This window comes from Equus quagga, chromosome 18 (genome assembly GCF_021613505.1).
Source record: "Equus quagga isolate Etosha38 chromosome 18, UCLA_HA_Equagga_1.0, whole genome shotgun sequence".
Classification (NCBI taxonomy): domain Eukaryota; kingdom Metazoa; phylum Chordata; class Mammalia; order Perissodactyla; family Equidae; genus Equus; species Equus quagga.
The window spans coordinates 49,342,502-49,366,357 of record NC_060284.1 but is presented as its reverse complement, the minus strand read 5'-3'; the positions used below and the strand labels follow the sequence as shown (position 1 = coordinate 49,366,357).

The 23,856-nt window shown below is 45.0% G+C and overlaps 2 long non-coding RNA genes across 3 annotated transcripts in view; one reads left to right on the top strand and one right to left on the bottom strand.

The window, feature by feature from the left end:
- The window catches only part of LOC124229908 (uncharacterized), an 84,581-nt gene extending 62,601 nt beyond the window's left edge, over window positions 1-21,980 (top strand). For both annotated transcript variants that reach the window (XR_006886018.1, XR_006886017.1), the window contains exons 2-3: window positions 17,064-17,199; window positions 20,426-21,980. This is a non-coding gene — a long non-coding RNA (uncharacterized LOC124229908). The remainder of the gene's footprint in view (window positions 1-17,063; window positions 17,200-20,425) is intronic.
- LOC124229907 (uncharacterized) overlaps window positions 11,292-23,856 on the bottom strand; it is a 38,263-nt gene continuing 25,698 nt past the window's right edge. The window contains exon 3 of the long non-coding RNA XR_006886016.1: window positions 11,292-13,267. This is a non-coding gene — a long non-coding RNA (uncharacterized LOC124229907). The remainder of the gene's footprint in view (window positions 13,268-23,856) is intronic.

The window sequence follows — 23,856 nt, the reverse complement described above, 5'->3', positions numbered from 1 at the left end:
TAGAAGTAATGTCTTCTAGAAGATACGTCTCTTCTGGGTTTCCAAGGATCTGACAATAATACGGAGAGATGCAGAAAGACACCAACCGATGACATAGAGGAGGGCTGCCCAATAGAACTTTAGTGATGTTCATATAGAAAACACTAGCCACTAGTCACATGTGGCCACTGAGCACTGAGCGCTCGGCTAGTGCGACTGAAGAACCAAATTTTAATTTTATTTGATATTCATTAATTAAAATTTAAATGTAAATAGCCATATGTAATTATTGGTTACTGTACTGAACAGGTAGTTATAGAATATGAGACAAATGCCTCCAAAGTGCCAAGCCCTGCACTAGATGTACTTGCGCATGTATTCTATATATCACATATGTGCATAATATATATGCAGCTTTTGTGTAATTTTAATATATGTAAATGAGCAAAGGAATCTCAGAGAGGTAGTTGAAGTCAGACTTGGACCTGGAAGCTGTTGTTTTGGGAGAAGATGACTGGACAATAGGCGGAGAAGAATTTGCCATTAAGAGAGTGAGACGAGCCAACTGATTGGGGCCAGGGGTTTTCTAAGACATAGAGATTAAAAGAAGTCCCCTCCTACCAAAAAGAGAGAAGTCAAGATGTAAGTGCCAGAGTAGGAAAACTAGGAGGGTGACCAAAGGAAGACAACTGAGGTTATGAAGGCCCTTCTTCTCCCTAAGGACCATGGATTTCAGAGTAAAGGGAAGGGGCAAGCACATAGCCAAAAGAGCTGATAGCAGTCAGTCCAGGAAAGGAAGAGGAAGCAGGCCCTGAGCCTGGTGGGAAGGTGGGTGCAGAGCGGGCAGCTGAGAGCCAGGATTGGGACAGATCAGTGGAAGCTGCAGCACGAAGGTATCCACTCCTTTGGCCTGCGAGTGAGGTGCAGGACGTGCAGAAGGCTGATATTTGGGTATCAAGAGGAATTTTCAAAGACCTTTGAAATCTGCTGACTTAATAGTTCTCACATGTAATTTCCTTTTAATTATACTTATTTTAATAGTTTTATTAAGACAATAAGCTAGACAGTTGGACCACATCTATTTCAAATAACATACAAGGTACTGTGGGAGAGAGTCCTGCAGTGTGGTCAGAGAAGGAGCACCTCATACAAATGTCACATGCCCTGTGCCATTTGATCTCCAGAAAAACATTTTGTGGTAGGCATTATGGGCGTTACAACTGAGGACACCAAGGTTCAGAAAGGATAAGAAGCTTACTCATGCACCGCAATCTTAGCCCTTTGTGTCTTGTGTTCAAATTCAATGGAATTAAACACATTCTGAACATTCTCACACTCTTGTTTATAATAACCCAATAGACAAATGATTTGGAAAGAAGAAAATGAAATTGAGATTTTATATACATTGTTTTTGATAACCCCTTCAATACTTTAACTTATAGATACCAAAGAGCCGCCCTAACCCCCAGACTTTCAAGGTTAGTAGCAGAGAATAATTTTGAGCAATCAATCTCTGAGTTATAGGCCCAGCACCTTCCATGCTCCATTCTGCAGGGTGGCTACTTTTCAAGTGATGATGATGATCATAATTACATAATGATAATATAACAACCATTGACAGTCCTATACCCTAATAAAAAAGATGCAGCTGTGGTCCCTACCTAACCAAAGCAGAACTCCTATCAGCGTCATTGACTTTTGCTTTCAAGAGGAGGTTGCTTACAGCCTTTCACCTCAGTTGAAGCAAAAGAAGCTGGAATATCTTAAGGTGGTCTGTTCATTCAACAGGTATGTATTCGGTACCTCTTGTATGCCAGGCACTGCTGCAGGTGTCATGTACACTCGTCACCCTAGCACACCATGGTTCCTCAGTGCCTCCTAGGAAGTTCAAACTCACTAACTTGACGTTTAGGATTCTAGTGTCTCTGGCCCAAACTCACCACTCCTTCATCAAGAGAACACATACAGAGAGCTCTCTTACATGCAGACTTCTTCTATGATACCTAGTGCCTCTGGCTGTGGAAAAGCCTCTGAGAAACCAAATTTAGGAAAGTTCCACGAAGTCAGTTGAAACTATGGCAGGCAACATGAATTGCTATAAACTATGAGTAGCTAACAGAAACAAGAATTTGGTAATTGCTAGTTTGGCAAATTGATCATTTAACAAATTAATGATTTTACAAAACTGATTTTTGGCTAATTTGTTTTCGGCCAGTTGGTTTTTGTGAATTTCCTTTTTGCAAGCTGGTTTTGCTTCCCTGTTCTTAATATTCTTCAGTCTTCCTATCCCCTTGAAATCTCCCTGCTCCTCCTCAACCTAACCATCCCTCCCCCTCCCCCATGCCACCACCATACACGGGATGTATCTAGGAAAGACTATTCCCCACCAGGGAAGCCCCCCAGGCCTAATGAGGAAGCATTTCATTACCAGGCTAACTGCCTGGGACGGTGAGCCTGGATACATCTCAAGATTTGGCTTCAGGGCTGATTGGTTGCGGCCCATACTATATGCAAATGATATTTTGAATATTATCTCTGGCAACCAACATGTTGATAGCATGTCCTGTTTTTCAAGTGATAATCCCTGAAGTTGGTAAAGGGATACTACCTGCAAAAGCTTCCTACATTCTGCTCCCACTTGATTGTGAGCACCTTAGGGAAAACCCCATGTCTGTATTTTTCATCGGTGCATCTCTAGTAATTGACCCAGTGTCCGGCACACTGAGGGCTAGTGATTAAAAGTGAAGTAGGACTGGCCTGGATTCAAAGCCAGCTAGATATGTGACATTAGGTGAGTCCTTCAACCTCTCTGAGGTGTCTGTTAACTGGGGAAAATGTCAGTAGCCATCTCCTCAGGCTGCTGGGGGAAAGCATGTAAAGTGCTTTGAATAGCTTGGCACATAGTGAGCAATCAATAAATATAATCTATTATTGTTGAATGAATGAATGAATGCATGAAAGAGCTGGTTTAATCTTCACAACAATCCTGTGAGTTCAATATTATTATGCGCAGGTAACCCATAGATCACTTGGGCTTCCATGACCTTTGAAGATTTAAGTAAAATTGGACCCACACCTCACTTCCAGGTCTGAGGAAGCTTGATCTCTCCATAGAATTTCTGTGCTTCTTGTTCCTATGTTCTTATTGTTTTCTTTTCTTGACCCTCTTGATTTCCCTCCAAGAACCTCATATCAGATCCATATTTCTGTAAGAAATCCAACCATACTTAGCATTTTCAGAAGTGGGCAACTTTAGCGAAAATTTTCCCCCAAAACCTTCATCACACTTCCTGGACTTTTTTGACTCCAATTCGCTTCCCACTTGACCTTCCTCCTAACACCAAGGTCCTGGAAAGTGCCGTCCAGTCCCCCTCTCCGGTTGCATCCTTTTTCACAGGGAGAGGTCCTGCCAGGCCAATCTGTTATTCCTTAGCCTTCCTCTCCCACTCTGTCCCAGCCTCCACCTAGAAGTCTGGTCAAAAATATCCTCAATCTCAAGTACATCTTGTTTTGAGAAAAAGATTTCTAGCTTGCTCCAAATTGCGCTAACAAATTCTCTTGTCCAGAGTTTAGTGAAGAGAAGACAGTATTTGTTTACTTGTGGCATCCAGGCCATCACTCACTCCTTCCCAGAGGTTGGCCTGGTGGCTGACAGAGAGAGGGAGCCTTTCACTGCCCGCTGAGGCCCTAGATCCCCACACTGGCTTCATCCATCCCAGTCAAGCAGTGATCCTGGGAAGATCCTGGGTGGCCAAGGAACTGGATCATAGATGGCAGCAATGAGCGAAAGGTGACCGGGAGGGCAGGCAGAATTCTCAGCTGGGTCTGCCCCTGCTCTTTCTATTCCCCACCAGGGGAACCTAATTAGGTATGGTGGGATGTTCTCTCTCCTCTACCTGTGAAGTTCTCTGTGTCTGGCAAGAGGAGATGAATGCAGCATTTATCAAGCTTTTTTGCTCTCTAGGCTGGGATAGCTCCTTACTCTGACTTATTATTTTCTGCCTATAACTTCTGGAGGGCTCATGGATGCAGTCTGTCATGAGAAGCCCACTCTCACTGCAACTAAAATTAATGGGTAGGTATTTCCATCTCTCTCTCTCTTTTTTTTTCCCCGAGGAAGATTAGCCCTGAGCCAACATCTGCCAATCCTCCTCTTTTTTTCTGAGGAAGACTGGCCTGAGCTAACATCCGTGCCCATCTTCCTCTACTTTATACGTGGGACGCCCACCACAGCATGGCTTGCCGCACAGTGTCATGTCCGCACATGGGATCCAAACCGGCGAACCCCGGGCCGCCAAAGCGAAACGTGCGCACTTAACCACTGCACCACTGGGCTGGCCCAGGCTTGTTCTCTTCACTTATTCATTAAAATCTTTATTCTTCCTTGTATTGCTTTTGGTCTGCATCTCCTTTTCTGAGCCTGAATCTGAAGCCTTCTCTCACTTTTTGCTCCATAAAGTCATGGTCTCAGGTAGTGGTGAAGTGGAGGAGAGCTTCCTAGGACCATTCCCAGCCTAGCTGACTTGCTGAAGCCTGCACTCTATTGGCAAAGATCGGTTAATTTCCCAGGTCTCCTGAGATTACAATCCTAACTTGAGTTTCCACCTCCTCTGTCATTAGACATACTTCGGTAGAAATGCCTGAGAAGTACGAGCCTAGGGGAAAGGGACTCACCTGGCCTGCTTCTCTCATGAAGCCTTAGGCCAGAAGCACAAAGGAGCATTTGCTGCTCACAAATGCTTGCCTCACCAGGAGACTTCACAGAGATGTGGAGCCCAAAGCCTCAGATCATAGCAAAGTATTTTCTTGGCTGAGGATCTGTTCCTATAAATTTCTTAGAGACTTGGACCTACTGCAAAGGTTATAGCCATTGTCAACAGCCAACAGAATTCTCTCTTTGCTACTCACTATCCACGTAACTAACCCTCAGCAAGTTACCAAACTTCTCTGAGCCTTGATTTCTTCATCTGTAGTAAAAGAATAATAGTTTGTATTTTAGGGGACGTTTTATGAGGATTCAGTAGGATAATATGTGGATAACCCAATTCAGTGCCTCGTGTGTGGAAGGTGCACAGTGCTGGCTTCCTGTTCTTCCCTAATTAGGTTCCACACTGCATTGGCTCTTCAGTAGGGCAAGCCTCATGCTGTCCTACATGTTTTCTTCCCTCTCCTCATCAGAGACCATCTGACCTGGGTCCTATCCCCTCACAGCTCTGCTCCTAGAGCTGATGAAATAATTTAAGCTAGGGTGAGGTGAAATTCAACAAACATTGCTATCATGTGTTATTTTATCAGATGCTGTAGGCTGCACACACCAAATTCATCCTCCCACCCCCTCTCCAACTTCTTCTTTGCTAGTAGAACCCTGATTTTTTTCCATGTTTCCACTCTCTTCCATGTAGCAATGTGCTTAGAAAAGCTGATCCCATGCCCAGCTCAGGGGTAAAAGTTGATAGTCTAATCATGGGAAGTCTATTTGCTATGCCAGTGCTTAGTTTCGAAGTGGGCATGTAACCCTATTCTGGGCATTGAGCGTGAGGGGATGTTTGCTGGGGGAACTTCTGAGAAAGATTTCTTTCAAAGAGTTGTCATTGCAGACCACCATGTCTGTGAGTGATGGCATGTTTGTGACCATGAGGAAGGCTAGCCTAGGTCATGAGTCAACAAACTGAGGTTGGCAGAGGAAAAAGATAGAGATATGGTGGGCTCTTGATGATGTCATCAAGCTGTTGTAATCATGAATCCTGGAAACACTTTAACTTGGGAGCGCCTGTTATGTAAGATAATAAACTGTCTTTTAATTTAAATCATTTGAGTCAGGTTTTCTGTTACTTTGGCTGAAGACATCCTGACTGATACAGAAAGGTACTAGGTGTGGGTGTGGGTTTGGAAGATGGAGAGATGAATATGGCAGAGTACTGGTTCCCAGTGAATGTAAAATATACGGAGGAGGCACAGAAGTACACAAAAAATTCTGAGAAGGGTTTGAGTAAAGGCATGGAAAAAGTAGAGTGGGAGCAGACAGACAGGAGTGTTGGTTGTAATTCAACCACAAAAAGAACTTGTAGACCCATAGTCTTCTTTTCCAAAGCGAGACAGCTTAGCATGTTTTTCTCACTAGCTAAGCAGTGGCATGATAACATGGGTCTTTAAGCTCTTAAACTGGCAGGTGGCCAGTGGTGGAGGTTGGAGCAGGGGACAGGGAAGACAAGCTTTTCCAGCGGGACTATCCCAGGCAGGGCACACTGGCGGAACCCACTCTGTGCTTCCAGAGCCCTCCTCTGAGCCAGGCCTAGATCCTCTCTTCCTGCTTGAGTATTTTTCTTCTGAAGGGTAAAGTAGGAAGAGTGAGAAGAATGGTGGCCTTGGAGCCTAGTCTTGGTTCCAACAATGGGCTTTGTTGCCAGGGGACATGAGGATTGGGGGGCACTGCCATTTTCCTCCCCCAGCAGTCCAGCTTCGCCTCTCACCTTGCCCACCACCGACACTCCAGCTTTTAACAAATCTTAGGTGGCAGTGGCTGTGATCTGGGAAGTTCAACAGGACAGAGCAGACAGCAGAAGACCACTGCATGAGAATTCATGAGTGCTGAGAAAAGGAAAAATTGGGGCTTTGACGAGCTTCCTGATTCCTCTGCCCTCCATTGCTGCAGCAACTGAAATTGAGTGGTGCCCAGTGAGGCAGACATTGGAAGAAAGGAGGCAGACGTTGGAAGAAAGAGCCCCATAGTTTCCAAAGCTGGTGCTACCACAGAACTGAGTCTACGAACAGGGTAACATGAGGGTGTGAGCTTGGGCTTAGAGCCAGTCCAGCTGTATTTGAATTCTGCCTCCACCTCTTACTGGCCCATACTGTCTTGGTCAAATTGCTGAACATCTCCGTGCGTCAGTTTCCTCTTCTGTGGAATGGCTTTAACAACAGTAGGTACTCTAAGTGGTTATAAGGATTAAATAAATTTAAAAAATGTGTGTACAAGATTACAAGAGTGCCTGGCACTGAGTTGGAGCGCAAGCAACATTAGCTGTTGTTGTTCTAGAAAACTGAAGATCTATAGAACTAGAGGGAAGCAACTATTCTATGGCATCAAAATAATCAGGTAACTGAGAACTTAACCTTTTATACACTCAAAGTCTTCCTTAATTCTATTTTCAAAGATTTTTTTAAAAAAAGAGATGTCTGTAATCACTGCTTCTACTTCCTCTTTTAATTCACTCAGGCTGTTTCCACTCTTGCTGTTCACCCTAACCATGCTTCATCTGGCTGCAGTGCTAGAGAAGTAGGTCAGAATTGTGATGATGTATGAAGAAAGAGTCAACTAAACCGAGGACAGCGAGATCAACAACATAAGGGGGCATGCTTAACTCCCCTCCTCATCCCTTTCTGCTTCTCTTTTTTTCTGTTCCATATCTGTCCTGTGTGTGGACTCCTTATTTATGGGTTGTGAGTTCATCTCTGAATCTCTACAACCCTCACACCACTGCCTTGAGAAGAATAGCATCCGTTGAATAAATAGATGGTGAACTATCTTTAAGGATCAATTTTTGCCTAAGGAATCCAGCCTGAAATTTCCATTTCAGTGGAAATGACAAAAGAGGCTTCGGTAAAATTCAGTCTTCTTTCCAGAAGGCATAAATGTAAAGAGGAAAAGAGATTTGAGAAGGCAGACATATGGCTTCTCTTCCTGACTCTGTCTGGTTCCACATTCTGGAAAATAACCCTGAAGTTCCCTGCTTTTACTTTTGTTTATCATGAAAAATGAGACTGACCTTAAGATGAGTCAGGACCTCACATACCAAGTAAACAAGGAATCAGAACGAGAATGTTTGATGGGGGTCAGGGGAGAGATCTAGTGCTTACCTTTTTCTTTTTGTTAATCATAAAAATCACAAAGTCAGATAAAAATCCTTGCTTCTGTGGGCCACCCCAGGGCCGAGTGGTTAAGTTCACGCTCTCTGCTTTGGTGGCCCAGGGTTTCGCTGGTTCAGATCCTGGGCATGGACCTAGCACCGCTCATCAAGCCATGCTGAGGCGGCATCCCACATAGCAGAACTAGAAGGACCTACAGCTAGAATATACAACTATGTAGTGAGGGGCTTTGGGGGTAAGCAGAAGAAGAAAAAAAAGGAAGATTGGCAACAGATATTAGCTCAAGGCCAATCTTTAAAAAAAAAATCCTTGCTTCTTTCTTCTTCCCACTGAAGATTTATGAGATTTTTCTAGTAGTTGCTTGCTGGAGCTCTGCAGAGAAATATTAGTTTTATAAACTAATACAATGTCCACAATTCCATATGAAAACGAATTCAAGGACCACCAAACCCGGAGAGGCCTCAAAGCTGCAAGGAGCCCTGACGAATGCATAGAACCACATTATAAAGTTCCGGGGAGACTGGGGCAAAAGGAATCGATTGTCTTCTTGAAATATACCAGCAAGAATGTAGGCCTTAATTAACGAAGCCCAAGGTTGATTTTTCTTGCTGCCTTTTTCTCTGAGAGACAAATAAGAAATGAATGAGGTTGAAAGCAAATGAGAACCATATTGGGAAAGCGAAGCATAGTCAAACTTTTGGCTGAGCTGGTTGCAAAGAGCTAAAGTTCTTTAATCATCTTGCTGGAGATGTAGCCAAAAAATGCAATTTGAAACACACACACATGTGCACACACATACACACACACACACATTTCCACACCATACCCTCCTCCTTTTTCACTGTAGATGAATCAAGATGGTGGAGACAGGATATGATGAGAACCATTCCTGCTCTCCACCTACTTTATAAAAGGCTTTGGCATTCGCTAATCTGTGCTGCCATGGTTAGGAGAATCCATCTATCACTTCTTATTCTTTAAGCCTGCATTGTGCATTGTGCACTGGCTGCAAGGAGCTAATAAGCAGCTGGGATAGGTAATGTATTAGGAATATGCTAAGATGGCAACCTATTTAAGATCCAGATACTTCTAACAGATGATTTTTCTAGAAGATGAACCAGTCTGGGCCTAGAAGAGCATTCTGCATCTGAAGGTGAGGATGGGATGGGAAATGACAACTTTATTAGAATTAAGATAAACTCTTGTTAGGTAGCAAATTGATGAGATGCAGAGGATTTTCCTTATGTCAGGGTTAGCCAGGTCAACTTTATAGAGAGGCAGGACTGACATTTGAATATGTGATATGATTTCAGGATGGTTCAGTATATACCCCACCTCACTCCACTTCATAGTACCTCAGTTTGTTTAAGGCTTGAAAAATTATCATTGTCTTTGTTAACGTAGAGAGAGTAGACATATCTATCTGGCTTTATGGAATAGGACTGGGGCTTTTCTAATGAAGCCTAACTTAGATTGATATTAAATAAATATGGTGTATTGTAGGAATATTTTTGCCTAACTCTTGATGTTTCCATTTGTTAAAGGGAGCTCATTTAGTGTAACTCCTGGCCTCTTCCTCTCCGTTACTCATACTTCCCCAGGGACAGATAGAATATCTTAACTGACTGATACATCCAGGCATGTTCAGCTCAGCTCCGTCCTTCTTCCTCTAAGAATGAGTTGCTCACAGAGAGAAAGCATTCTGTTCTGCTCTGCTAGGGGAGAGGTCTTGTTCCTCAGTGGCATCCATGTTGGCAGGTATACTTGGCTAACAGACAGCCACATCCTCCAACCTGGCCTCTATTAGAAACAAAGGGTATTTTTGTCTCAATTTGCCAGTCTTTTGTTTTATTTGTCAATTTGTACAGAATGTGGGCAGGAAAGAGGGTTGCTATTTATTGGACTCCCTCAGACACCCCAACATGGTTAAAGTGTCAAGAAACCTGAATGGAGAACTTGAAGATTTTAGTTCTGATCCAGGTGCTGTCTTTCCTCAGGTGTTTGAATGTGGAGAGATAAATATATCTACCTTTCTATGCTTCAGCTCTCTTGAATGTAAAACTAGTTCATAAAATTATTGCCCTATAATTATATGTATAATAGGATGTCACTCCAAGACTTAGGTTTAAACAATACAGTGTACTGTAGACACTTTTTTTCCAGCCAGAGAAGCTTTCAGGGCTCTGTAAAGGCAGATCCTGAGGAATCTCTGTGAGTTACATAAGAGTTGGCTGATCAGGTTAGAATTTTCCTGGAGGAGAATATAATTAGACCCTCTGTTTTTCGAACCTTCATAAAACTACCTGTCTCCTCAGGAAGGGAAGCCCGAGCAAGGGACTAGGAATTATTTGCAAAAGGATCCCAGGGGCTTTCTGGGAAAACAGAGCTTGAGATCTCAACCCTCTGTCCCAAGGATCAAAGTTATGGTGATCCACTGGAGATGGACCAGCCTAGCCACCAAGGCCAGGGACAGGAAAGATCTATGAAATCCTTGAAAATGAAATTATCTTGAGGAAATGGAGAATTGAGGTTGACGGCCCGAGCTTAACACAGAGGTTCATGAGTCAGTTAACAATGACTACACTAAGGCTGCATAACAAACAACCACAAAATATTGGTAGTAAAACCAATATGCACTCTTTAGCTCAGGAGTCTGCTAGTCAACTGAGGGTTAGTGATCTCTGCTGGGCTCAGCTACACGGACCTGCTGATCTCCCACAGGCTTGCTCACGTACATATATGTCTGTTGGAGCTCAGCTAATCTAGGCTGGCCTTGGCTGCGGTGGCTCAACAAGTGAAAATACATAAAGTTTCTTAAGGCCTAGACTTAGAATTGACACACTGTCACTTCCTCCTTTTTCTATTGGCTAAGCCGAGTCACACGGACAAATCCAAATTAAGAGGGCAGGGGAATATACTTTGTCCTTTAGTGGGGAAACTCCAAACATACATGGCAAAGGACATGGATGTAGGTAGGGAGGGGTCGAAAATCAGGACCGATGATGCAATCTAGCAGAGTAGGGAAGGGTAGGTTTGGGCACAGTGTAGTAAGCTTCCTGCAGGGGGCTCCTCCAGCACGACCACCTACACACCAATGTTTATGCTCTGGAGATTGAAGGCTGAGCAAGGAAATGTGAGTCCAAAAGAGTTGTAATCCCGTTGGCCCAGTGACGCAGCAGTTAAGTGCACATGTTCCACTTCTTGGTGGCCCAGGGTTAGCAGGTTCTGATCCCGGGTGCGGACATGGCACCACTTGGCACACCATACTGTGGTAGGCGTCCCACATATAAAAAAGTAGAGGAAGATGGGCACGGATGTTAGCTCAGGGCCAGGCTTCCTCAGCAAAAAGTGGAGGACTGGCAGTAGTTAGCTCAGGGCTAATCTTCCTAAAAAAAAAAAAAAAAAAAAGAGTTGTAATCTTCGCGCAGAGGACTATAGTGATCTGAGTAGGGTCATCACAACATCAGAAGTCAAGAGTAACTATCAAGACATGCAGGGCCAACAGTGATTGTGGTGGATGCTCAGTTCTCTCTCTGGAAGATAACTATAAACCTCCTTGCAACTGGGTAAGTTCCTGGAACTCTGGGACAATCTGAAGATGTGAGTGAGATGCTGGAGGAGGATTAAAAAGTGAGGTTCTGGACTCCCTGGTAATGCAACATACATGAGCTTTTGGAAAATTAATAGAGATATAGCCATAAAGGTACCCTGAATTGGTGATATAGATAATTTTGTGTACGAATAAAAACCACTCATAAATGGATCTGCCTCATCTCTTTCTGCCACTCTCCTCTTCCTCCCTTCATTCGCCTTTTTATTTTCTTTCTAATTTTCCAAAGTATATGGTTACAGATCTTGAGGAAAGTGTCCTGGTTCCTGTTTGGAAAACGGTCAGTGGATCAGAGGGATTAGCAGTACCATTCTGTTTCCTCACCTTCCTAAAATCTCTTTTGGAATAATCCTTTTCCCCCCACTGCCAACCGTTAGCTATGTGATGAAAATCTAAGCCCCGAGGCTTCATTCAATCAGGGCAATAATTTTCTGTTTCCTGTTCCTTGTTCGGATGAAGAATCCTTTCTTCCTCCAATGCCATGAGCCATCTGACAGGAAACCAGGAGTGCTGGCTGGCTATGTGTTTACAGAGGGGCAGAGATTTGAGAGCAAAGGATATTCTTCTGCCTGTACTATCCTTCCTCCCCCAGCACAAGGAGTCTTCCAGCATACCTCTCCCATATCCCCACACTGTCCAAAGTCTGAAGTCACATAGGTTAATGAGCAAACATCTTTTAATGAGCAAAGAAAGAACTGCAGGCCTTTCAGATCTTTTAAGGGATATGCATCTCAAAAGTTTAATAGTCTCATTTGCTCACCAGGGCATGAAGCCATCTCAGCCTACACTGCCTGCTCATCCCTATTAAAAGACAGAACAGTTTTATAAGGCTCAAAAAACAGAAGGTCTAATTATATCCCACTGCCCACTTTGCCAGCCTTGGTTTGCCTTGGTGCTCTGAGGACCTGCTGCTTCAGATGTACCCTGTCCTAGATCCACCCAAGATACCCTCCTGCACACCAGCAGCCCTCTGAGATGCAGCTGCATCCTCCCAGACCGTCAGCAGTCCTGTTCAGGAGCTCCGTCCTTCTGAGGTGGTGTTTGCTTGTGCTGGTCCCAAGGCCCCAGGGGCTTGCTCTGTCCCAGATATCTTTTGTGTCTCATTCAGAGCCTTGGATGTTTTCAGGTGGCAATCTCATCCCTTCGGGGGTGCAGGAAACTCAGGGTAGCCTCTGACTCCATTATGTCATGCCACCATTTCTACAGTTGATACAAAACAATGGGTCAGGCTAGGGGTCTCTCTGGACTTCACGCAGGTAGCAACATAGGTCTTATCCATTCTCAGATCTCCAAATTTAAAAGGGGCTCCTTTGTGTACCCCTACCACACACACTTACATCTGTGATTTGGCTATGAGGAGGGGACAGATTGGAAGGATGCACAACTTCTATGCTGTTCCTAATACTTTTATTTCCTCTTCAACTCTCCTCTCCACTCAGCTTAGAGGGCTTCATCTGTTGGTTTGGAAGTGGAGGAGGATGCAGATGGAAGGAAGACAGGAAAAATGGATGCTGCCTGCTCACAGCTTCGTTCATATTTTTTCTGTCTTATGCCTGGATAATTCCTTCTGAAGCCAAAGACTTTTTGCTCCCAGTTTCTTCAGTATTTTCCTTACAGGAAGCTATTTAGGGTTCAAGTGAACAATATACGTGAGGTTATGTGTGAGGGAACATGTCCATTACTACCACACATGTTATTCCAAACTCAGTTTGCTGTCACTGCTTCTGCTGCTGGTTGATCTTTGTTCCAGTAAAGTTCATGCTGTCCCAGTAATGCTGAAGAGGAGGAATTTTGTTTGTTCTAAAAAGGTACCTGTGAATTAAGCAGAAGAGCATTGGCCTTGACGTGAGATGACCTGGGTGTAGTCCAGACACTGTCTATTCATTGCTAGGTGACCTTGAGTACTTAATCCATTTGAGCCAAGGTTTTCTCATTTCAAATTAGGGACAAGGATCATAATAATACTTTTCTTTCAAGGTGATTACAAAAATTACCTCAGGTAATATTTCTGAAGGTGGTTTAGTATCTGTAAAGACCATTAAAATCTCATATAGTTTCACCAAATCCTCCACACAACTAAGTTATCTTCCTATTGAAGGTTGTGCAAATAAAGTGGGAAGAGAAAAGTCAACTGTCTTCCCACAAATCCTGATAAGATTACTCAAGTGGTTACAGATGTTGAAAGAAAAGCTGTTAATGATGCCAACATAAATAGGTAATTTACAAGAATAGTCTTGTGAATGTCTGGTGTTTAAAGCTATATCAAATAGGATTCCAATAATAATAGCAGAACCTGATGTAGTCCATATATGGATCTGGCACAGTTCTGAGCGCTTTCCTTGTACTAACTCATTTAATTCCAGTCTAAGCAATCCAAACTTAGAGAAACTTAGCTTTGATCTGATATTTGACAAAATAATTTTATATGCCTGCTATGAACTGAATTGTGTCCTCTGAAATTCATATGTTGAAGCTCTGCCCCCCAATGTGTTGGTATTTGGAGATGGGGCCTTTCAGATATAATTAGGTTTAGATGAGGTCACAGGGTGGGGGTGGGGAGTGTTGGTGGCGATTAGTGACCTTATAAAAAAAGAGACCTCAGAGAGCTTATTCTCTCTCTTTCTCTCTTTCCCTGCTATGTAAGGGCACAGTGAGGAGGTGGTTGTCTACGAGCCAGAAAGAGAGTCCTCGTGAGAAATTGACCATGCCAGCACTTTGATCTCGGACTTTTCGCCTCCAGAACTGGGAGAGAATAAATTCCTGTTGTTAACCCAGTCTATGGTATTTTGTTATGGCAGCTTGAACTGACTAATACAATACGCTTGTAAATCCTGCCTGTCTCCATGGGTGCTTCCTTCCCATCCGCCCGAGGCAAAGTCTGTTTATGGAGTTTTCTGTCTCCTACGTTGGAAAGGCAAGCAAACATTTCTCAATATCTGTAAATATTTTCCTTCTGTCCACCATGGAACTAAAATCCTTCAAATACTTACCATACCTCTATCCTCTTTTAAATCCACCTTCTACCAATACAGTTATGTCTAGAAAGAATGTCTGCAAGCTTGTGCCAGTTTTCATATATACATATGGCAAAGAGGTATTTTTCTTCCTTTTTTTTTTGAGAAACCCAACCAGTTCTTCTCTCATACTCTCTAGTAAATTATAAATTCTTTGAAAACGCAACAATATCATTCTTGTTTTTGAATGATATGCCAGTCTTAGATCATATCAAACCGATATGGGTTTCCATTCTAGTCTTTTCAGTTGTCATTCAGTCACTTAGTAGCTGAATAAATGGAGTTTTTACACAATGTCCCTGAGCCACCCAGTTTTATTATCCATGAAATGGGGACTGAGCCTACCACACAGCGTTTCTGTACTAAAGAGAGTGTAGGAAGATCTTTACCATATTGCTGGAGTCTCAGTACACTCACATACAGAAGGTATTGCTAATTTACTCAAAAGAAAATAGAGCCCCAGAGAAGTTAATTACCTCTAGTTGGTGAGAGGGAGCTGGGCTCTCTTAAGACCTAGGAGGCTCAGAGTCTGTGCACAGACCTGCACATGCCGAGGACACAGCCGCTCCCAGAGGGGCACAGGCGAGCTCCGGGACGCTCAAGGGCTAATGGGGGACCTGAAGTCAGAGAGATAAGCAAGAGGTCAGCTTGAGGTCTTGAGCCAGTGAGGGGGTGCCCTCATATCAAGACTCTGTACTTCAGAGCTTGGGGGTCCCTCTCCTGCCCTGTACATGCCCCAGGCCCAAGTTCTGGGCACCCAGACAGGCCACTCAGTGCTGGGGTGTGGTGTGAGGGAGGAAAATGAAGGCTCAGATCCCTGGGAGTGTGTGTGTGTGTGTGTGTGTGTGTGTCTGTAGGGGTGAGTCAAAACCCAAGGCCTTGAGAACAGAAAGCAGGGAAACCCAGCACAAACACTAAGGCCAAGTCCCACAGCCCGAGAAGCAGCCTGAAATGAGGAGCCATTTGAAATTGGAGCAGAGTGGGAGCAGCCTGGGAGAGAATGAGGATAGGAGGCCAGGCAGCCACGGGAGGCAGCATTACAGCCTCAGGCTTCCTGAGAGGTTAGGCGGAGCTTGGGACACGCAGATGCAGAGCTGGTTCATACACAGGCTGGGGACCAAAGTGTCATTTCTGTAGTCATCTGCATGCTTCCTCCAAGAGAAATTCCTCCCCCTCTTGTTCCTTGTGAAAAATCCAGCAGAGCAGTGCCCTATACATTGTAGGGATTAAGTCTTTGTCAACATGAATCCAAAGTCATTGTCCATGGGGCTCGGATTCACCTGGAACCTCCATGGAAGATCTGCTTCACCTTAAATTACTTTCAGAACAGTAAATAATTCTTAGAATGTGTTTGACAGGAGCAGGACACTCACTTTAGAGTGCTGGACCTGGTCCAGGGGATTGCAGTCTAAATTCTCCATTTCACATGTTCATGTTTCTAACGTTGCCCAGAAAGGTCACTCCCAGGTTCCCATGGACTGTGAGGCAGGAAATAAGAACTCATTCTTGGCCCCACCACCAACTCCCTCTGTGGCTCTGGGTCCCTGGGCAAGCTAACTCCTGACTCTGCTCTCAGTTGCTCCATCTGGGAAATGGGAATAATCAACTCACTCTTGAAAACATGAAGATGGATTAGAGATGATATTTTTAAAGTGATTTCCCAGCTAGGTAAGAGAATGCTGCATGTTTCATAGATGCTCCCAGGAACGAAACGCATATGTAAAAGCCATCTTCTTTCCTCTGGAATTGAGAATTATAGACCTTGAACTGAGCAGTTCATCATTCTAATGTTTGAGAGGGTGTTGCTAGTTACCTAAAAAATGGTCATTCTCAGCTGACAACAAGAGGGGGTAAATACTAGTGGAATCAGTTGGCTTTAGAAGGAGGCAGTAAAACCCCCAATAAAATAGCTCACTAAACCCTAGTCTTGGCTCTGATTCAGATCCCCACACCAGGGCCTTAAAGTCTGATGGGAAGCTTTTGGTGTTATACCTGGCACCAGCACCATGGTGGGGTCCAGCAGGCCTAATAAAACTCTCTCACCCATGCACAAGCTTGTTCCTGCTCACCATGCATGGAAAACGTGTGCTGTGTGCTGTTCTGGTGAGCCCAGGGCGCCCTCAAGCTGAAAGCTCCAGGTAACATAGTCTCCCCAAAACCCAGCTAAGGGCCTGGTACGTTGTGTGCACTCAGTGATGTCTGCTGAATGAATGAATGAGCCTACTCTGTGCAGCTAAAGGTTTAGGCAGCTCCATTTACTCCCTTCTGGGAGAAGACACAACTAAGTGCATATGAAAGGGACACTTGATGGGCACCCAAAGTTGGAGAGGGGCCCTCAATAATAATACTAACATTTATTTAGCACTTACCAAATGTGCCAGCCATGAATATAAGCATTTTGTATATTTTAACTTACTTGATATTCACAACAACCTTATGAGGTATGTTCTATGACTATTATTCCCACTTTACAGATGAGGTCAACAAAACCTAAAGGAGGTTTGTAATTTGCCTAATGGTTAGGATGCTGGGGAGGTGATCTGAATGCAGACAGTCTGACTCTGGATCCTGCCCCCTTAACCACTCAATTACAGTGTACAGTGACCTGGGGCTCCTACTGGGGAGCAGACTCCTGGAGAAGGCACGACTCTGTGTACCATCACTGTCCTCTCTGACCAGCTAGCATAAGAACAGAACAGAGTGCCACTGCTCAGCTTCATGACACCTCAGGTAAGTTGGCCTGGTGTTTCTGTGTTCTAATGGGGACAGTGAGGTGCAGAGCAATCAGCTGTCTCCTTCCTTGTCACCAGGCTGAGTGTGGTGGAGCACGGATCAGAAGGTAGGTCGGCTGGGTCTCGGATGTGCAGCTCAGATCTCTGCACTTCAGCCACCTGCAGCTGAGACGCCCCCCTGGGACACTTCACAGCCCCACCATCAGCAGGTTCCTTTGCCCAAAGGTGACAATTGCTGACAGCCTTGGTAATCAATTTATAAACACCTGCTATGAGTGAGGGACCTCAGGCACTAAAAAGTCTGAAACGGAAGAGACTTTAAGGAACATTTAATCCAACCCTTTATTTTACAAATGCAGAAACTGAGGCAGCTTACTCAAGGTCCCAAACTACTTGGCAGCAGTGTGGGGAGCGGAGCCAGGTCTCCCGACAAGACATCTCATACTCTCTTGCCACTCTGTCATGCTGCACTGGGCAGTGCAAGGAGCGTTCCAAGAGCCTCTCCTTGCTGCCTGTAGAAACTCTCCTTGGAGCCTCTCTGGTCTGGGTGCAACTCACTCACACACCCTTGGGCTGTCAGTGCATGGAAGGCAATCCCCGCCACATGGGGGAAGGCACACAGCCTTAGGGATTCTCCCCAGGCCTGTGTATAAAAATGATCCTCAGCAAGCCATCCGTCCCGGCCATCCCCCCTCCCACTCCTCGCCTGAAACTTAATTAATCATGTTTGCATCTGGATCCAGACAAGACAATAGCAGGGATGTGTTTTTGGTTAGGAACTGAAGCTGCATTCTCAGAGGAATGTTGATTAGTTAGTGGTCGGTATCATTTTTCATGCCTTTTTAAGTTACAAAAAATTTTAATATCAAAGCATTTCTCCCTGCACCACACGTATCTATTTCTCATAAGTGCATTCTGCTGGCATAATTTTCTTTTCCTTCCTGCGGGCTCTGTTTATGAGATGATCCATCAGGTTGTCTCAGAGGCTCCGTCCAGCCCTTCAGCAACCAGAGGCGTTCCAGGTGAGCCGTGAGCTCCAGCGCACAGCCTCTCCCCATGTGCAAGGGGAAGGAGAAAGGCAGGCTTAGGCCAGGGTTGGTGAGGGAGGCAACAGTCATCCACTGCAGGGATAGCACGCCCTCCTTGTAGCATGTCCTGGACCAGATCAAGCCCTCGTTACAAATGCTGCTGCTCTTTAGAACTGAAGTAGACCCTCAAAGGGAAGAAAATGTTCCAAACCTACTCTAGACCCCAAAATATTAGGGTCAATCTGAATATCTCAATTCCGTCTTCAATTCTGCACCAGGAAAATATCCTCAATCTAGGAAAGACTCCTAATGCAGGAAGCATGTCTTAATGTGTACAACATGCCTCTGTGTGGAGAACATGTCAAGTCACAGATGATAAGTCATGGCAGCAAGTAATATTAGAAGTATGGAGCAGAGTCGGAAATCTGTCTGCCCCACCAGCCCTCAAGCTAGACATCCCTTTCAGACAAAAGTGATGGAGGAGTCATGGGAGACAGTGAGGTACCTCTTCCTTTTGCTCAGTGGCCTTTTCTGCTCAGCTCCAAACCTGGCTGAGGCACCAACAGTCCAGGACTGACCAGTGGGGACAACAAGAACAAGGTGTTCTAAGATAGTCAGATGCAGGCAGACCCTCCATCCATTTAGAAACCATCAGCATCAAATAGTCACTGATTCCCCAACTGCCACTGGCCCCAAGGGACGGCAGAAGGCTCATTATGGGAAAGAATAACTGCAGAAATGTCAGGAAATTCAGTGTGTCTGGGACACCCTGGTTCCCAAAGCAGTTTGGGTTTGCCTCTTGAATTGATCAGGTAATGGCCCCAGATAACTGCTCTCACTACTGACTTTGGCAAGAAGGTTGATCGTGGGATAGGCTGTTGAAGCCGGTGACTGAGCTGGAGATCGAGGGTGCTCTGGGTCAACTAAACAGCAAACTCACATTCCCAGGAAGCAACCAATTAATTAAATCATTATTTATTCACAAAACAAAGGAAGGATCAATTGTGTGCCAGGCATTGCACTAGAGGGGGACAGATGGACCACCCTGGTCTTATTGTAGGAGTTTGGCCTGACTTGGTCTCACTCTTTGTCCTCCCACCCCCAGGCCTCTTCCTGAGACATAACCTTGGGGTTGAACAGGAGCTAGGATGGATGTTTAGTTATAGCTAGCTTCAGCTCTAAGGGAAGATTTTAGTATGTCCATTTTCATACTCAGAGGCACAGATGGCATGAGGCAGGGGTCTGCAAACTATAGCTTGGGCGAAATCTGACCTGCTGCCTATTTTGGTGAATGGTTTTATTGGAACAGAGCCATATCCATTCATTATAGCATCATCTATGGCTGCCTTTTGCTACACCAACAGAGTTGCATAATTGAGACAGAGACTGTATAGCCCACAAATCCTAAAATATTTCCCATCTGGCCCTTTACAGAAAAAGTTTGCCCTGGTATGAAAGATTTGCCATTTCCATGTAGACAATCAATGCTCAAATAGGAAGTACACTCAGATTTCGTGATTTTTTCTTCAAGACCCAAACCACAGACTGGCCTCCTCACTAGAAAGTTCTTTTGTTTTGTCTTTAATATTTTTATTCTCCCCCCTGGTGGAAAATGTCTAAAATATCAAAAAGCTGAGATAGAAAGTAAAGAAGGATGAATGCCTTGAAATCTTTGACTTAACAATGTAGTTTAGAAAATAAGTGCCAAGGTGTGCCAGGGGAAGACTGCAGGCTCGAATTTATGGGGCCTGATCTGAATTCAGAACTGTGACCTCTTCAGTTCCTGACCAAGGGCAGACTCTGGAGTAAATGTGTGTTGACTCCAGATGGCCGTCTATGGAACAAACAAAAATCAGGTAACTTACACTCATTTATTTTAGAATTTAAAAGTATTTGTGTATTGATTTTTACCACAGATAGAGGTCATAAAACACACACAAACAGAACAAACATTTCAGATATTGTGATAATTTAAAAACCTCCTTGGGGGAAAATTAAGCATTACGTAAACACTCAGTTTTATTATCAGCTGGGTAAAAGCACATATTTGTGTGGTACTTCTGGGACTGATGAAACGAAGGTCCAGGGTGTTAAGTTTCTTGCACAGGGACACGTTACCCTCAGTCTGGCTAACGCAATCAGCCTCATTGGACAGCCCACATCTCAAACATTCTACTCTATAACCTTGCCTTTTAGGAGGAAGCTGGTGCCTTGGAAAGTCAGGCTCACGATGTGGCCCCAGACGCTCCTCACAGCTGGGTCCAGGAAGACTCTCCCAGGCCGCCCTCCCAGATGCCTGTGTCCTCAAATCACACATGAAGCCATTCCCTTGACTCCTCTCTGGGCACCAGGTCTTTTTTTATTCTTGTTGAGATGTTAAGTGAGAGTTTGAACTCTAAATACAAGAATTTGCCAGAACTGAGTATGCCTTGGCACTTTCTCTTGGATCATTGTCTTCTTGGACTGTACAGGCCATGGTCTAGGAGCAATGGGCTGGACAAAGATGAGGAAGGTTGCTGTGTTCACACAACTCATGAAAGTCCAAGAAGAGGCACCATCTAAATCTTTTGAGAAAATTTCCAAACTGACAGTAGGATCTTCAGTGCAGTGAAGGAATATTGACAATTGCCAAAGTGGACAACGCTCCACTGCAGCCCAGCCCAGAACTACAGACTTTCCTGAGGGCCTGCTTGGTGACAAGCCCATGGGGTGTGTTGAGTGTTGGGGAATCTGGGAGGAGCAAACTCCTGGCCTTGCTTTGGAGGCTCTCAGTTGGGACCACTGGCCTGTCCCTGCCACATGTGGGCAGAAGCAGTGATGAAGCCTGTGGCAGGAGGACCTGGGAGGTCTCTGCTGGGCACCTGCAGAAAAGTCCTGCCGTCAGCATGGGCTGACTACCTGTGTCCAATCATCCCTACTGACTTAAATCTCCTTCCAGCTCAAAGGTTTAGAATGATCTCATAATACTCAATCTTGTAAAATGGAATTGTCATCAGAAACATGAGGGGGTGGGCCTCGAATATCCAGATTATTGCTCAGTGGGAATCACATTTCCCTCACAAAAGCCCTGTGAGAGAGGCAATCCTATCCCCACTTTATCAAAGGGGAAAGTAACTCAGAAAGACTAACTGATGAGCCCCAAATCACACAGATTAGAAATGAGGGAGCTGGGAGCCCCATGGCTCTGAACCCCAGGTGTCCATAATGAGCCCAAGGGAGGCCCGGAAGTCCAGGGAAGGCCATTCACGGAGAGGCAGCTTGAGGGCTAGGTCTCCTGTATGATTGTACAGGTTGGCCACATATGAGGCCCCTCAGCAGAGGGAATCATTGGGGGATGAAATTCAGCCTGTGTTCTGATCCCTAAGCCATGGGCCCTAGCAAAGTACTAGGCCCTCTGGGGAAAGGCCTCTTTGTTTAATATGCACCAGAGGGGTATTGTGGGCTGGTGTTGGCCCTGCTTGTGGATGCATATGTAGTGAGGTTGGATGTGGGGAGCAACAGCAGACTGCTACCCCCCCATCCTGTACCACCTGGGTCATGCAGGGAGAGCTATGGACTCATCTTGTGAATACCTACTTCATATTATAGCTTTTATTGCTGTGGCTTCCCTGCTTTGGCCACTTCTTTCTTTATGGAACACCTATATGAAGTCATCCAGCAGAACATTTACTCATAAAATATTTTTTCCAAGACTAAGGCAGGAGATGAAAAACAAGGAAGATGATACAATGGAATACTACTCAGCCATAAAAAAGACAAAATTGTGCCATTTGCGACAACACAGATGGACCTTGAGAGTATTACGCTAAGTGAAATAAGCCGGACAGAGAAAGACAAGTACTGTATGATTTCACTCACATGTAGAAGATAAATACATTAATAAAGAGAACAGATTAGTGGTTACCAGAGGAGAAAGAGGTTGGGGGAGGGTAAAAGCGGTAAGAGGGGCACATATGTGTGGTGATGGATAAAAACTAGACTATTGGTGGTGAACACAATGCAGTCTAGACAGAAACTGATATATAATAATGTGCACCTGAAATTTATACAATGTTACAAGCCAATTTGACCTCAATAAAATAATAATAAAGAACAGAAGATGAGTGACAACAGTAAAGCATATTATCAATTTAAACATTTAAAAACTGTTGCAAACAAAATTCAGTTAGCCCGTCTCCAAATATCGTGGCAGAATGCAGTTCTACGAAAGAACAACCAACGAACATTTCTTGAGCATTGTGGGCCCAGTATCAAGCCTGTACTTTAACTGAAGAGAGAATGCTTGGTGTTAGAAGCACTGGAATTCATCAACATCATAAAATCTTTTTCACCAGTTTGAGGTCCAAATGCAGTTTAATCCCCTTTCTTTTTCAAGCCCCTCCCCACCTACCCTTGAATGGTAAATCCAGTGTCCTCTTCTTTGCCCCCATCCTCACCCTGAATTGTCTGAGAATGTGGAGGACTCACAGCTTAAAGATATAAGGCCTAGAGTCTGATCACTTGACTAGGCTGCTCATCTTGCTGCCCTTGACGATGCCTTTGAACACAGATTCTCCCAGTTGAGACCTCAGCTTGGGTTGGGCTCCTGGAATGTCCTTGGTAGTGTTGACCCCTGTGCCTCTCCTAGTTATAGAGATTTTAGCTTCACCTTCCTGTGTTCATCCATCTCCCCCGCAAATGGAACCACTGTGCCAAGCAGGTGGTTCTGGAGAAGCTTCCGGCATCACCACACGGTGCTACGTCAACACCAGACCTCCTCTGCAATTCTTCTGGCTGTTGATTTGAGCTGGGATTGTGAGCCCAGGCTTCTCTCTTCCTTAAGCTAACTTTATTTCTGCGTCCCAATTGTCCCCCTCTGTCCCTGGACCTTTTCAAGTTTTGGGAAGCAGGAGCTGGCAGCCTCCATACCATGAGCTCCCAGCCTCACGTCCAACATTCCCCTGCTAACTTTCTGTAGCCCAGCCACACTGTCCTTCCTGCTTCTTTCCCTAGCTGCTTCCTAACAACGTCACCCTTCAGAGCTGGGTGGGAACTTCATTCCTAAATAAATCATTGCCCTACCACGGTCAATGTGTAGTAGTATCACTCCCATTTTACAGATGAGGGAGTAGATACAAGGGAATTCAGTAACTTACTTAAGATGCCCCCATCTAATGAGTAATAGCTCCAGAATTCCCATGTAGGTCTGACTCCAGCTCTGAGCTCGTAAGTCCCCAGCGCCAGCCGTGATTGTGAGACTCCAGGCTGGGGTATGGACGAGAGCGCTTGGCGGCCACCGCCAGCCGGTATCCCAGCATCAGGCGCTCAGGAGCAGCGTGGAGGGATCACGAACTCAGGGCACCCGGCTAAATAAAGCCCAGGGTAAGGCGTCTGGGGACACCCTCACCCGGCTTGGGCTGCCAGCCATGGGAGCGAAGGCGCTGGCAAGAGCCCAGAGAGGATCCCCCGCAAGAAATATATCGCGTGCTGACGCTTTTATGACCTAGGCCCGCTTACAAACACAGGCCGGTGCACAGCTCCGCTTTCCCTGCCCAGCTTGAGATCACATGCTCGCCCTGCGGCTGCCACTTGGAGTCACGAAAGCCCATATATTTCCCTCCCCAGATAGGCCTAGTGGTTCTCGTCAG